At 40.4% G+C, this 15383-nt stretch overlaps 1 long non-coding RNA gene across 1 annotated transcript; it reads right to left on the bottom strand.

Moving 5' to 3' along the window:
- Nucleotides 1-589: 589 nt before the first annotated feature.
- Nucleotides 590-3693, bottom strand: LOC120306048. The gene is made up of 3 exons (XR_005556164.1): nucleotides 2553-3693; nucleotides 1613-1921; nucleotides 590-1514 (listed from the first exon to the last, which is right to left on the bottom strand). It is a non-coding gene; the product is annotated as an uncharacterized LOC120306048 (long non-coding RNA).
- Between the last annotated feature and the right edge of the window lie 11690 nt (nucleotides 3694-15383).

Here is a 15383-nt window from a genome sequence, read left to right as displayed (position 1 = left end):
CAATTGTCCAACGCCCTTAAGATTTGTTTTTCGCTGGAGTGCGTCGGCCTTTCTCTGGCGTGCCTCTTGCGTTGCGAGGTATATTTGGAGATTGAGGGCATTAAAATGTTCGTATGTTAATGTGGTGCGGCAATACTCTCGGTGCCCCTGAATTTTTATAGTTTGGGCCTCAATCTGTCTATGATGATTGTTGATCATAGCTTATATCATCTGGTGTTCGAATTGCCGGACCGCCACGTGGCCCTCTGTCGAATCCACTGGTGGTTTTCTGCGTAGCGATTTTGGCATTAGATTGTTCCGGATATAAATGTGTAGAAAAGCCAACTTCTCATAGCTAATTGTCTTGCGTTTTGCGAGGTTTTCCCACTGTCTAGCTCGTAACAGCGCTGCCCACCCATATCCATCCTTAATCATTTTAAAAACTTGAATCCCAGATATATTCATTTTAAAATCTACCAGAAACCATGGATCTCTGGGATAGTAGAACTTTTTAATAACTTAGCTTTCGTCAATCCACTGGTATGCTTCCAGCATACTAAACATTGAGAAGGCATGAACAGCGGCGCAGAGGATCGGGGCGGGTGAATTTCTTACCACCTCCGTGCCAGGCAAACAGGAGCGCAAGAGACCCGGGATGTTCACCCATGAAATGGCAGGGTGTCACAATGGATGGGAAGATGGAAGCACAAATAGAACCCATTACAAGACCAAGAAAAAGACAATAGGACAACATAACCAGGACAAGGCACATGATGGGAAGATTGTTGACAGATGTGACTCTGCGGCAGGCTGACAGCACGGCTAGACAGAATAGCAACAGGGGCAATCCGGCAACAACGCTGAACAGCTGCGCACCACAGGATGGACACGACCAGCAGGCGAGGTGGGCAGGGGAGGGAAAAGCATCAGATCCGAAGCGGATACCGGCTAGGATGATGAAACCACAATCGATGCAGCCAATTGTGTGGGGCGGGTATATTTATGGGAAACAACCATTAAATTAATAATACCATTAAAAACAGAATATAAAAAGAAAAATAAATACATATACATACATATATATAAACATACAGTTCTATGCCACCCATGTAAGGAAACATAAAGAAGATAGAAATTCAATCAAAAGGGCTACCTTCAGACTTCAAGATTCTGTTAATGTAGCCTAACAATAAGGTAGAATTAACATATTTAGTCATAGTTCCTGTCTGCTTTACCTGGGAGGCCTGACACACATACAGGCACACAAACAAACACGCATGATCCCTACAATCTCCAGACATTGTGTCTGTAATGGCATATAACTTAAATGGCTGGCATATAATTGGGCATACATGTTCCATAGATACAAGAAAGACACTTTTCCATCAAAAACTCTAGTCCATAAGTAGAGTCCGTGGATTTACAGAGTGTTTCATTGTTCCTCTATCCTGGGGAGATGATGGTCCAGCCAGCGACAGTCCAAGCAAGCGAGATTCAGGCACCATATGGAATTCTGTCCCAAGCTGCTACACAGCCTGCAAAGAGACAAATCACATGGCAAAAAGCAGTATCAACCATATGCTTGATAGAAGAAAAACCCACATCTCTTAGTCCAACCCTCCATACCACCAACCTGCAGCAGCATATTAAAACCAATTATGGTTGGCATCTGCTCCACAACACAGCACCATCTTCGAAACTCATAGGGAAACTTCAGTAGTAGAGAGGTCCACTCTTCCAATGATCGGGAAGCAGGATTTGGTATAAAGTCAGGAGGTACAACAGAGCAAATTCAATTAATTGCTATAAGTTGTAGAAGGGCCATTCCTTGTGTCAGAGTGGAAATTCTTTTTGTCCATCCTTGAGTTAACTCTGTTGTTTAGCTGGATCAAAGGCAGTTTGGGGGAGGGAGGTGGTCACAGCTCGTCTACTGCTAGGTCACCTGCATGGAAATAAAAGGTGAGAAAAACCAAGGAGGGGTTGGCAAATGGCAGGGGACCTTATGCCTCCAAACAAGGGAGAAAATTTGAAAGACAAAGAGATATTGAAATGTTTGCTACAAAGGTGGAAAACATATACAGGTTTTCCAGCTCTGGTAGTTTTCCTCAATTTATGACAATAACTGAGCTCAAAATTTTGATGGGAAGTCATTGCAGTTTTAAATCAAGTCACCACATGTCTGGATTCAATTTTACAATCATTTTTACAATAATTGTTAAGTGTATCACATGGCGGTAAATCCAAATGCAGATTATCCAGTGGCTGGTTTTTCCCATTTTTTAAAATTTTGCTCTAAAACAAACCGTGATCACATAAGCTGCAAATGATTCTAAATCTGAGCTTGTTGCCAAGTACCATACCCAAAATGTGATGACATGAGTGTAGGGTTGGTGTGACTGTTGTAACTAAGAGTAATAAGTAATTCTTTTCGAGTCTGTCGTGACTTTGAACAGTTGAACCAGTATCGGTCATAAATTGAGGATTACCATTGGAAATACAAAGCCTGGGATTGACTTGCTGTCACTTCATCTGCCATTTCCTCACTCCCTCCCCTTGGTATTCTAAATAATTACCTTCATTAATGTATGCATAGGTCTTTGCAGCATGCTAGACTTCCCTGGGAACTTCTGGAAATGCCTGCTGGACTTTATTGAGCTGGGAGACAGAAAAAAGTACATCACAGCGTTGCCAAGTGTCTTGGGGAGTAATTCTCCTTCCCTTGGCCCATAAACATAAATATTACCAGCAAGACATCCATTACTTGGATTCATTAGTCCATCATCAAGTGGAATGTCCTTTGGTTCCAAGAGAGAGGTTATATGAGGGTGGGGTCCCAAAAGCAAAGGGGGGCTCAAAGCCTACAGTTCATGGAACTTTAGCTTTGCTACTTATGTTGCTCCTAGGACGATGATTCCCACAGTAGAGAAGATTATTCAATACTGCAGAGAATAATCATCTGTGTGGCTAAAAGTGCTGTGGAATTGAAAAAGAAAATTTGCTCATTTCTTAAAATTAAGAATCTCATTGCCAAAGCACAGGTATACAATTGATAATAAATTCTTCTTTCTGCCACTGGAGCCATCCTGTCCCTCTGATATTGCTACAGCATTCTTAGAATCCAGCCTCTTAGAAGGAGGAAGATTTGGGATGTATGTAGCAAAGAACTCTGTCATCATCAGCCATTCAGTCATGTCTGATCTTTGAACACTCTTTCGATCAGCAATCTCCATGCCCCTCTGTCTTGCACTGCCTCCTTCAGATCTGCCATGGTCATCCCAATGTCATCTTTTATTCTGTCTAACCAGCGAGTGCTAGGGCAGCCTCTTCTCCTTTTTCTGCTGATCACCCCAGCATGATTGACTTTTTGAGTGAATCAGCTCTCATGACATGACCAAAGTATTTTCAGCATCTGTTTAGCAATCGTGGAGTCAAGTGATATTTTTGGTGGGGAGTTTGTTGTTTGTTATTTTCATAGTCCATGGGATGTGTAATAGTCCAGGTCCTTAAAAACACCTTTTCCCTTCTCCTCTGCAATTCTGGCCTTGAAATATTACAGTTGAATATGCATCTTTATGAAGAGATCTCTGCCTGGAGAAAAACAACTTTTGTGACAAGCCATGTTCTTATCTTACTTGATGCGTGTCCTCATAATCTCCAGTTATTGTTCACAGAGGGACAGTTAACGGGAGTTTTGACATGTGATACTGGCCAAATATTCTTCAATCTTCTTCTATGCTTTGACCTTCAAAATAAAAATGAAGAGCTCTGAGTTAGTAAAAGATGGGTCAACTGTCAGGAGAAATGGGGAAGTCAAACTACCCTCACTTCTCTCTGCCTCATGAGGAAAAACCTTTCCTTTGATTTGGTGACTCCAGCTGAAAAAGGTCCAAAAGGGCCATGGTCCAATTGAAGCTTCTGGGTGCTATTCAAGGGCAACCCTATATGAAGTCTGTTGTACTAGTCAAGCTGCAAAGTGATCCAGCATGAATGACTCTCTGAAAGGCCTCCTGTTCTTACTCGCTAAGTACTTCAAACAGATTTTCCTTACCCATTACAAAAGAAACAAAAGGCTGATCTGATGTCATATATTGTGAGCAAGACTGCTAGTCTCATGGCAAAACTACTTAAATTGTTATCTTCCACAAGAACCTGGCAGGAAGCAAGAGTGGAGAGAAGCAGAGAATTTAACTTCAGTCAGGCTATCCCAGCCCTTCTTCTTTGTCCCAGCCCCTTTTGACCTGCTATTTTGCTACAGTTTGTTTTTCAGGGCAAAGGGAAATTACTGCCAGGTTAAGGATTCTTCTCATGGGCCAGTTTTTGAAAGCTGCATTCTGTTTCTCTGAGACTAGATGGGCTTCTGCTAAACCTTCTGAGAATCCAGGAGTAGCTTTTCTCCTCTCTCTCCAGTATCTTCCTATCCTCCTTTGCTTGTCCCCCATTACCACTTCCTCCTAAGACTATAGATGTTTTTGTTCCTGGACACCTAGAATCTCATTTGCCCACTCTTCTTCAGCCAAAACATTGCAGCGATCACATTGAAGCCCTGGCTTATGTGGTGCTCCTGCTGGAAGGAAAATAGTCAGGCTGTAAGTCAGGGAGGCTGTGGGGTGTCTTCCCCCAGGTTCCCCAGTCATCTTCCTTTTAGAAGGGAAACTTCAAACCCTTCTTAGACTCTTTCCATCCAGAGGAACCTTTTGCACCACACTGAGATTGGACAAACGAGACTCAGATTGAAACCAAAGCCCAGCCATGGAAACCTCCACTTGCAAAGGATACCAACTGCTTGGACTGTCTCCTCTCAGAGGCTTCCTGCTACAGATTTTGGCTGGTTCTCAGGTCTCTTTTGAGACAGGCCACCTCCTGTTTCCTGAACATTTGCCTTTTTCTTCTATCACAACATTAAGATAATTTCCTACCATCGGAAATTATTTTCTATATAGCACTCTTCATTATAAATAAAGGTATAGACAGGTGGTGGATCCTCAGCAAATTTTGAGGAATCCTCTCGATGAAGAAAACTACCAAAATCAGCCTACCATTTCTGTTTTCTTTCCTTGGAGACCCAATTCCGTCCATTCAAAAGCTTTTGTGCTTCACAGAGCTGGTTAAGTCTCCTGGCCATGACAAACCTCGTAGGAACCTTAGGTAAACTGCATTTTCCATATTATCCCTCCCCATTTGCCAATATGTAGATAGGTGCCACTGAGCAAATTAAAAGGTTCTGAGAAGAATCCCATGGAAGCAGAACTTGTGGAAAGTCAGGGTGGAATCAGGAGCTTCTGGAGGAAGGGTGCTTAGAGGGTTAGGTACACTTTGCCTTCTACCCAGTCCCTGTGTACAACCGTGAATGTAGAAAGATCCAGAGGTGGCTCCTATAAATGCTACTCCTTAAGGAACTCCTTCTCTTTCTCTCTCCATGTCTCATCCCAATCCAAAGTGTGTATTCACCACATGTGTGTATTCACCACATCCAATGATGAATTTTACTTTTCTGCTGCCAAGGAGCTTGGTTGTATTCTCCAGTTTACATGTTGGAGAGCTTGCTGTCTTGGCCTTCCTTCTTTTTCTTCCAAAACAAGAGAAACATCCAAAGAATGACCTAAAACAGAGAAAAAACAATCTACAGAAAGGAATGGAATAAAGATTATTGTTTAGAATTATTTTGATTCAATTGTACACATACTATATATATATCCCATAACAACATCCCTATGATGGAAAGAAGCCAAAGTGCAAAAATCAAACTTCTGAGTTGAACTGTAGCTTTAACCTTGGCATAGTTTTGCCTGATCTGTGGATCTGTTCCACTGCCATATGAATTTATCAAATTTAAAAAGCTTTTCCTAATTCAGAGGTTAAGGATGCTATGTGATCCCAATCAATTGGAAAAGTGACTGACCCTATTTTTTAGTACCAAGGAGGAATAAAAGATAAAATTGCTCTGGAACACATTTGCCCCCTGTTTATTTTTCTTAAGAGAACAACAAATACCGTGTTTTCCCGAAAGTAAGGCCTGCTCCAAAAATAAATCCTAGCTTGATTTTGGGGGGCGGGTGAACCTAATATAAGCCCTACCCCAAAAGTAAGCCCTAGTTTCGTGGAAAGGCATACACCTAAAAATCAAGCTGGGGCAGGAGTGAGGGTGTACATCTGCCCCATGCGCCCTGCACCCACTTACCTTGCAGCCTGTTGTGATTCCGTGACAGCCTGTGCTCCCAACAGCTGAGTCTGAGGAATCTGAGGAGGAGGTGGAGGTGGCATTTGAAGGGCCATCAGGGACAGAGGGAGGCTCTGATGAATTACAGGACTCATGGTTTGATGCAGAGCCTGGTCCCTCCAGTCGTTTTCCTGATGAAGCTCAGCTGTGTGAGGAGAATGAGTCAGACTCGGAGGACTCACACCTGATGGACATGCTAATTGATGCACGCACATGTCATCAATTAGCGAGAGTAAAACAGCAGCAGTCAATATGGCAACTCCAGAGTAAAAGGAGAAGGCACTGAGAGGCAACGCCTTGGGACTGCTATATAAAAAGAGGAGGTGTGGGCGGTACATTTGCAAAGTACTTCTTTGGATCCTGGTCTGTTCGTCTTGCTTGTGACTACTCTTCTGTTTGCATCGTGTTTCCTGTGGACTATTTTCTTCATTTGGATTGAGTTTTGCTATTTGTGTTTTGGACTATTTGGCAGGTTTGTCACCCATATTAAAAGGGGTTTGTTTTGTTTTAAAGTCTCCTACCTATTTTATCAACAGGGGTTTGGTCCTTGTGCCTTTAACAAGGACGGCTATGGGCTGGGATAGAACAGAGCCAGGCCTCTCCTCTCTGGCCCACTTCTGTGGCGTCTTCTACAGCCAGGTCTGCATTTCTCAGTCACAGGCCTTTCCAAAAGGCCATTGCAGCTGAAAACCAAGCTATGGATTCAGTTCATAGCTTGGTTCTGCAAGACCTATGTTTCCTGGGACTTTCTGGAAATGCCTGCTGGACTTTATTGAGCTGGAAGACACAGAAAGAAGTACATCACACTGTTGCCAAGTTGTCTTGGGGAGTAATTCTCCTTCCTTTGGCCCATCGATACAAATATTACCAGCAAGATATCCATTCCAGGGATTCCTTAGTCCACCATCAAGTGGAATGAAAAGCAAAAAAACCCTCTCTGTCCTTTGATTCCAAGAGAGAGGTTATATGAGGGTGGGGTTCCAAGAGCAAAGGGGGACTCAAAGGCTACAATTCATGTCATTTTAATTTTGCTATGTACATCGATCCCGGGATGATGGTTCCCACAGTAGAGAAGCTGGTTCAGCGCCAGTGAGAACAATCTCCCATGTGGGTCAAAGTGCTATGGAAGTGACAAAGAAAGGACACTTTTGACTTCCGGTTTGCCACTGCAGCCGCCGCGGACATTTGGAAGGCAAGCTCTGTCTTCCATGTTCGATTTCTCATCGCTGGGGGACCCTGGAAAGGGTCAAAAGTTGCCCTGTAAGGGCAACAAGTGAGGAAGGGATCCCCGCTTGATCGCCGGAGGGCGGTAGCCCTTCTGCTCGATCTGGGACAGCCCTCCAAACCAGCGGATGAAAGACCGGCTATAGAAATATGGCCCGTGACTAGGCTGCAGACAGCTGAAGTCAAACTTACCACCAGGCACCCATAAAGCAGCATGGATGAGACTGGGTGAGATCTGAACTTCTCTTCAATCCTAATTATTTTTTCTACCTGTATAAGCTGCCCAAAGTATTTTTCGCCCTGTGGAGAGAAGGAAGGGAAATTCCATCCCACCCTCTAAAAACAGTGGCGACTGACTATCCAGGGGAGTTTAAAACATTGAAAGAACAACCTGATTCTAACTGGATTTTTATCTTTCTAAAATTTGAGGACTAAAAGATTTCTTATTCTTATTAAAGATTTGGGTTCTTACTTACAAAAAAGAAGTAAAATTGGAAAAAGGATTATAAAAATTTTGGACTTAAAAAAAAATCTTAAATGGTATGGGCAACATCTTGTGGCTAAACCTGATATTACAATTTGTTATTGCTTAAAAGAAACTTGGCTTGAAGCCCAGTCTGTAGATAAAACTTTTGCAACCTTGGCAGATATCAGCTCTGAGAGGCCCAGCTGTGTTTTATACTCAGTGACAGAATTATTTTCATTCTCTGACTGTAAAGCTTTTAATTTAATACATCACTAAGAGAACATGGATGAAGATCAGGAACAGATTCTCTTTATGTTGAAAGCAATTTATGAAACTATTCTGACAGCTATTGATGAAATAAGAAGCTACAGAAAAGAACAAGATGTCAGCCTAGATACATGAACCCAAACTTTGATTACAATTAAAGAATCAACTACACAGAATATAATAGAAGAAGTGGAACAATTAAACACTTTAAATTAAATTAAATGATAGAAGATTCAACTGATCAACAAACACAGTTAATGGAAAACCTGGAAAAGGGACTGGTAACACTGAAAATGGAAAAGACTTCCTATATAAACCAGAAGAAACCTGAAGAACAAAAAGAAGAACAGATCAAAGGGAAGATAAACATTTCAGGACAACTATATCGAGATGGAAAAATAGAGAGACAATTTGTTAGTTCTTCCAAAAAATGGCAACTGGATAGCCTTTTTTTATCTCAAACAATATATCTAATAACAGAGGGAGATCTATTTGATGATTTAAAAGCACAGATATGGAAGGCGAGTTGGCAAAGAAAGAAAGCTAGAATAAGGCTGAAGAAAATTGGGGTTTTGACTTATTAGTGAGGATTAAAATAGAATATACTCAAATAAACAAGATGTGTACTTTGAATACTAGATTTTATCATGAACTGAAAGAAAACTTTGGTCATTTAAAACTTGGAAGTATAAATATTAAAAGTTAAATTTGAATATTGATTTGTTTATAAAGGTTGAATGTAAAAGTAATTAAGATATATATAAGCTAAAATGTATTGATAAATGTAATAAACATGTATTTACTTAGCTGATATAATAAGAACTGTAGTAGCTTAAAAATGAGATAGCAGACATTAAGAGAAAAAGAAAGGAAGTATTTGATGTTGAAACAAGAAAAATTTTGATTACTAAATTTAAGACATTTGGAAACTAATAGAAAATAAAAATGTTATATTGTATTATTAATTAGATGATGTAAGATAGTGAGAAATAGAATATATTTAAATAGACAAGATATGTATCCTGAATATTAGACTTTGTGATGAATTGTGATAAAGGGAACTTTGGTCACTCAAAACCTGGAAATTATAAATATTAAATATTAAATTTAAATATTAATGGGAAACTAAAAATTGGGAAAAACTAATTAGGACGTTGATTGTCTAGAAAGACTGACTGTTAAAATAATCTGGATATGTATAAGTTAAAATTATTGATAAGTGTAAGAATGTTATTTTTATTTAATTAATATAATAAGAATTTTATTAGTTTAAGCATGAGACAGTAAATATTAAGGGGAAAAGAGAGGAAATACTTAATGTGGTAGTTTGAGACTGGTACTAAAAGGTACTTGTATATTATTGAATTATCAATTAACTCAGCCACCACGTTGCGTTTTAAATACTTAAATGTAAAACTAGAAAATCAATAAAACATTATATAAAAAGGACACCTTTGCTTATTTGTGAGAACCAAGAATCCCACTGCGAAAACACATGTGTGCAATTTATAACACATCCTTCTCTCAGCCTCTGAGACCGTCTGGTCCCTCTCATAATGCTCCAGCGTCCCTAAAATTTATTTTGAAGACATCCCTGCCTGAAGAACGGCAACTTTTGTGACATGCCAAGTTCTCATGGTACTTGATGCCTGTCTTAAGGAACAATCCTCCAGTTCTTGTTCACACAGGGACATTTCAGAGGAGTTTTAACACTTGATTCTATGGATGTTTGCACTTCCTTCAAGTTCTCATGGGATTTCTGGGCTCTTACCTTCAAAACAAAAATGAAGTTCTCTGAGGTGGGACAATGCCAAAGAAGGCCTCAAGGCAAAAGCCTCCTCCAGCAACTTCTTCTCCACCTAAAAGGAAACCTAAGAGATGATGCTATTACTTTGGGAAAATATTTTCCCATCCATGCCATGACCAGAAAGGAAATCCCAGAAATGTTGGTGAAAGTGGTACCTCAGGAACTTCTTCATCTTGTACCCCCATGGTAGCCATCCAAAAGAAGATCAAGATTCCCAGCAGCATGGATTCCACCAGTTGGTCCATGGCTGGTGTGACCTTGCTGTGGGTCAAAAGAAGAAAGAGACATCTGTGCCCATATTAATGAGCCATCATTTTCCCCATAAGAATAAGGTGAGCTGGCTCAATTGCTAGGAGATCTGGGGAGATCAAGTTACTCTCTCCACTATTCTCTCCACTTCAGAAAGAAAATGTTTCCTTTATTTTGGTGACCCCAGCTGAAAAGATCCAAAATGGCCATGCTCCAAATGAAGTTTCTGGGTGGTATTAAAGGGCAGCCCTGTGTGAAGTGTTTATATATTTTTTTAAGAGGAATAAAATATTGTAATTGCATCTCATCTATCTCCTTGACAATGTCTACAATTTGGCTAGTTTGCTCCACAAAGAAGCAAATGTGGATTATCACATTCTTTTTTTTTTTTTAATAATTTTTTATTTTTCCAAACTCTCTCCCATACATATACCGTAATACACATCAGATATTAACATACATTCCCTCCACACTCACATACAGATACTTTTAACAAAATGAAATAAATACATACACATAACTTTTGGTGTTGCTCGCCCATTTCCCCTTTCACCGTATCCACACTCCTTCTTCTCTACCTTCTTTCTTCCTTTCTTCCCTACTTCCCTCTTCTTCCTCTCCTCTCCTACACCACTCTCCTCCCCTTTCCTCTTCCTCCAACCTTCCTACTTCCTTCTCCCCTCCTTTACTCTTTTCTCTCTCCTCTCCTTTCTTCCCTCTCATCCCTCTTCAGATACAATTCAGGGGTAATGTCCGAGCAACTCCTCTCTCCAAATTTCCCTATCTGTATTATATACAATAAGATTAATACTTCTATTTATCTAACCTTCTCGGTATATACTTCTATAAACATTTATACAACCTCCAGTTATTCAATACTGTGTCGCCTGGGTCTCCCTCCTTATCTGCTCCTTCTTCTTCCATCTAAATTGATGTTAACTATCTTTTAACCGTATTCTCTTTTCAGCCAATCATAAAAAGTTCCCCAAATTTCATAGTAGTCTGACTCTGTCTTATCTTTAATTGTCATTGTTAGTCTATTCATATTTGCACATTCCAGTATTTTCCCAATCACCTCTCCCTCTGGGGGGGCTTTCAGTGCTTTCCAATTTTGTGCAAACACAATCCTGGCTGCCATAATTACATGAATAATTAAATATGTTTTTTCTTTATTATATTTCTCTGGTAGAATACCCAACAGGAATATTTCTGGTCTTAGTTCTATATGTTGTTGTATCATCTTTTCTATCCATATTCTAATTATATTCCAATAAGTTTTAGCTTCTACACACGTCCACCACATATGGTAGAAGGAACCTGGTATCTGATGACATTTCCAACATTTCATAGACCTGTCCTTAAACATTTTAGCTAATCTTTCAGGAGACATGTGCCATCTGTAAAACATTTTGTACATATTTTCTTTATACGCAGTCGCCATTGTCAATTTATAGTTTCTTTCCCATAATTGCTGCCATCTATCTAATTCAATTGTGTATCCAAAATTCCTTGTCCATTTTATCATTGTCTCTTTCACTTGTTCCTTCTCTAACTCCATATGTAGTAGATAACTGTACATTTTTTAATCCATTTTTCTTCCGTTCCTGTGAGTATTTCATCTAACTCTGTTGTCCCCAAATTAACACCATCTAGTTTAACATCTTTTTCATATCTAGATTGTATTTGCGTTCTCATGTACCAATCCATCTTTATTCCTTGTTCCTCTAATTGTTGTTTGGTTTTCAACTCCCCCATATCTGTTAATAAGTCTTTATATCTTATAATGTTTCCCATGTTAAACATATTGGGGTGTATTAGCGCCTCCATAGTTGAGAGCCAATTTGGAATCTTTAAATAATGATTTCTCTTTACTTTCTCCCAGACCATAAATAAAGAATTCCTTATATAGTGTCTCTGGAAATAGTTATGTATTCTGTTTTTTCCATACCATATGAAAGCATGCCATCCCAACTGTAAATCATGTCCCTCCAATGTCAATAATCTTGTATTCCTTAGTAAGATCCATTCTCTCATCCATGATAATGCTGCAGTCTGATAGTACAATTCCCAATTAGGTAGACCAAACCCACCTCTCAATCTTGTATCTTGTAACATTTTTAGTTTAATTCTTGCCTTTTTTCCCTGCCAAATATATTTCAAGATTATTTTATTAAGCCCTTCAAAATATTTCTTTTCTAATCTTATTAGTATTGTTGTAAACAAGAACAATAATCGTGGTAATATATTCATTTTGATTATCGCAATCCTTCCCATTAATGATAGTTGTACATTTTTCCATTTATCCAAATCTACGTGAAGTGTTTGTATTGAGTGCAAAGTGACCAGGGTGTGAGTGACTCTCTGAATAGCCTTCCCCTTCTTACTCTCTGAGTACCCCAAACAGATTTTCCTTACCCACTACAAAAGGAACAAAAAGCTGACCTAATATCATGTATTACCAGCAAGGCAGCTAATTCAGCCACAAAGCTGTTTACATCTTTGCTTAGCAACAGAACTTGCCAGGAAACAAGAGTGGAGAGAAGAGAATTCAAGATCAACTAAGTTGCTGCAACCCTTCTTCTTTGTCCCAGCCCATTTTGACCTGTTCTGCTGCTGCAATACCTTGCCTTTCAGTCCAAAAAAAAATTGCCCCTGGGTTAAGGACCCTTTGGAGCTCTTGCTAAACCTTCTGAGAATTCATAGTAACTTTCCTCCTCTCCCTTTCCCTTTGGTATCTCCCCATCCTCCTTGATTGCCACCCATTAACTCCCCTACGCCCTTACTTACTATCACAAGAACACTATATAGATTTTTATTTCTGGGCCCTGGGACCTTATTTGCCCGTTTTTCTTAAGGTGAAACAATGCAGTGATCACCTTGAAAACCTGAATTATGTGACACTCCTGTGCAATTGAAAAGAATCAGGCTGTCAGTCAGGGCGACTGTGCAGCACCTTCTCCCAGAGTCCCCACTGCTCTCCCTTCTGAGACTCTCTCCATTCTAAGGAATCTTTTGCACCACACTGAGATTGGACCAAAGAAACTGGGATTGAAATCTGAAGGCAAAGCCCAGCCAAATTTGATCTCTCTCCTCCTCCTCTCAAAGACCTCTTGCCTCAGGTTTTGGCTCTTCAAGTCACTTTTGAGATAGGCCAGCTCTGATTGCACTGCTTGGGGAAGGTCCTGTTGCTTGAAAAGGACCTCCCCTTTCCCTTGCTGTTCTTTGTGGACAAATCTGGGAAAGGAAACACAAATGGTGGAATCTTAGCAAAGATTTAGATCTCTTTTCCAGATGACGAAAGACACTAAAATCAGCCCTTTGCAGCATCCTTCTCTTGGGGACCCAATTCAAAAGCTTTTGTGGCTGCTGGCTAAGTCTCTTTAAGGGAAAGACAAATTGCATTCTCTATATCCTCCCTTCCCAGCTGCCAATATATAGAGAGGCGCCACTGAGAAAATCTGGAGGTTCCTGGAAGAGTCCCATGTAAGCAGAACAATTTGTGGAAAGTTAGTGTAGACTCAGGAGCTTCATTAGGAGGGGTATTTAGAGGGGTATTTATTTGGTTCTGCCCAGTCTCTATGTGCATCCTAAAATACAGGAAGAGGCAGAAGTGGCTCTTCTAGATGCCAGCATAGAAGAGTCCACTCCTGAAGGTGCTTCTTCCCTTTCCCACTCAATGTCCCCTTCCAATCCAAAATGTGTACTCACCAGGCTGCCCCACTTTGTGGAGTTCCATCTCAATGATAATTTTGCTGTTTCTTCAGCCAGAAAGCTTGCTTGTCTCTTCCAATGTACAGATTGGGGGACTTGCTGTCCTAGCATTTCTTCTTTTTGTCCCCAAACAACATCTGAAAAACGGTCTAGAACAGAGAAAAAGGAATCTAAGAAAAGCAATGGACTAAAACCTACTTTCTAGCATCTACCTGCTCTATCTCTGGGCCAGAGAAAGCATTTGGGCAAAGAGAGAAGTTCCTTCTGTATAAATCTCCATGAAGGACCCCAGTCCGGAGAGCATCCCTTCCCTACCTTACCCCTCTCAGCTTCCCCATCCCAGGGCAAAGGCTCTTCTCACCACAATGTTTTTTGGAGACCAAGAGGGAAACTTTTTTCCCCTTGCTGTACATAGTGACTAGATGTGTTGCTCCCTCTGGATGACTTTGAACATCAGATCTTAAGATGTCTTCTACAGCCTGCCTCCTTCCCCACATATAGACAAGCCTCCCTCTCCCCAAACAAGAAAAAAAACATTGATAAAATCTTTAGAGATAGCCCTTCTGAAGACCTACTTACATCTTGGAAAACATCTTCGCTCTGCTCACTGACTACTGACAGTTTGTGACCTTTGACCCTGGTTGGATGAAGTCATACAGCCAATAGAATTCCCCCAGAGACGAAGGCCTCCTTTGGGATCCTACCAAGGGTGACCTGCTCCACCTTTTTTACATACCCTGTTGGCAGCCAAATATCTCTAGGAACCTGCTAACAAATCTCTATAGCTGCCTCTTTCTCTTTTTTTGGCACTTTGTATGTAGCCTGCCTTTTTAATAGCAGCTCCATTAAGCTCGCAGACTGAGCAAGACTCACCAATGCAGCTCTTGGTCAGCTTCCAGTCAAAATCAGTTGAGTTGCAAAGTTGATTTTGTGTGTGTGAACTCTGCTGGGACTAGAGTCTTTCTGTTTAGGTGCAGATACCTTTTTCTGCCTGCCAAATTATTGTTAGATGGTGCTGAGTTTAAGGACAGAGAAAGATTGCAGAGCAATTATCTCTTCGGGTTTTTAACTTCAGACATCATTTCTCATACAGCAATCCAGGCTAGAAAATATGTATTTATAGAAAAGATTCTACCCAAAGAAAATATGGCATAGTTTAATGATTGCTGGGCCCCAAATCACATGACTCTCTTTTAGACTAGTTTCAATGTTGAGGAATCCGGCTCTTAAGGAAGCCAAAGGATCAGATTTTTTCCTTTTTATACAACAGGCCGATAGACTGCCCCTTAGTATGGAAGCTCCATTAAACCTGTCATTTGAGCAAGACTCATTATCATAGCTCCCTGTCAGTAGTTTTGTCCTTTGGTGCACATCATAGCTCTGCCCTCTCAATTCTTTCTGTTTGCATGAAGACACCCTCCTTTTTCTTCTGTACACCAAAGTTCAAGTCAGACAGACAGACA

The sequence above is a fragment of the Crotalus tigris genome, unplaced genomic scaffold (genome assembly GCF_016545835.1).
Source record: "Crotalus tigris isolate CLP2741 ecotype Arizona unplaced genomic scaffold, ASM1654583v1 scf7180000017549.6302385, whole genome shotgun sequence".
NCBI lineage: Eukaryota > Metazoa > Chordata > Lepidosauria > Squamata > Viperidae > Crotalus > Crotalus tigris.
This window is presented reverse-complemented; position numbering and strand designations above follow the sequence as displayed.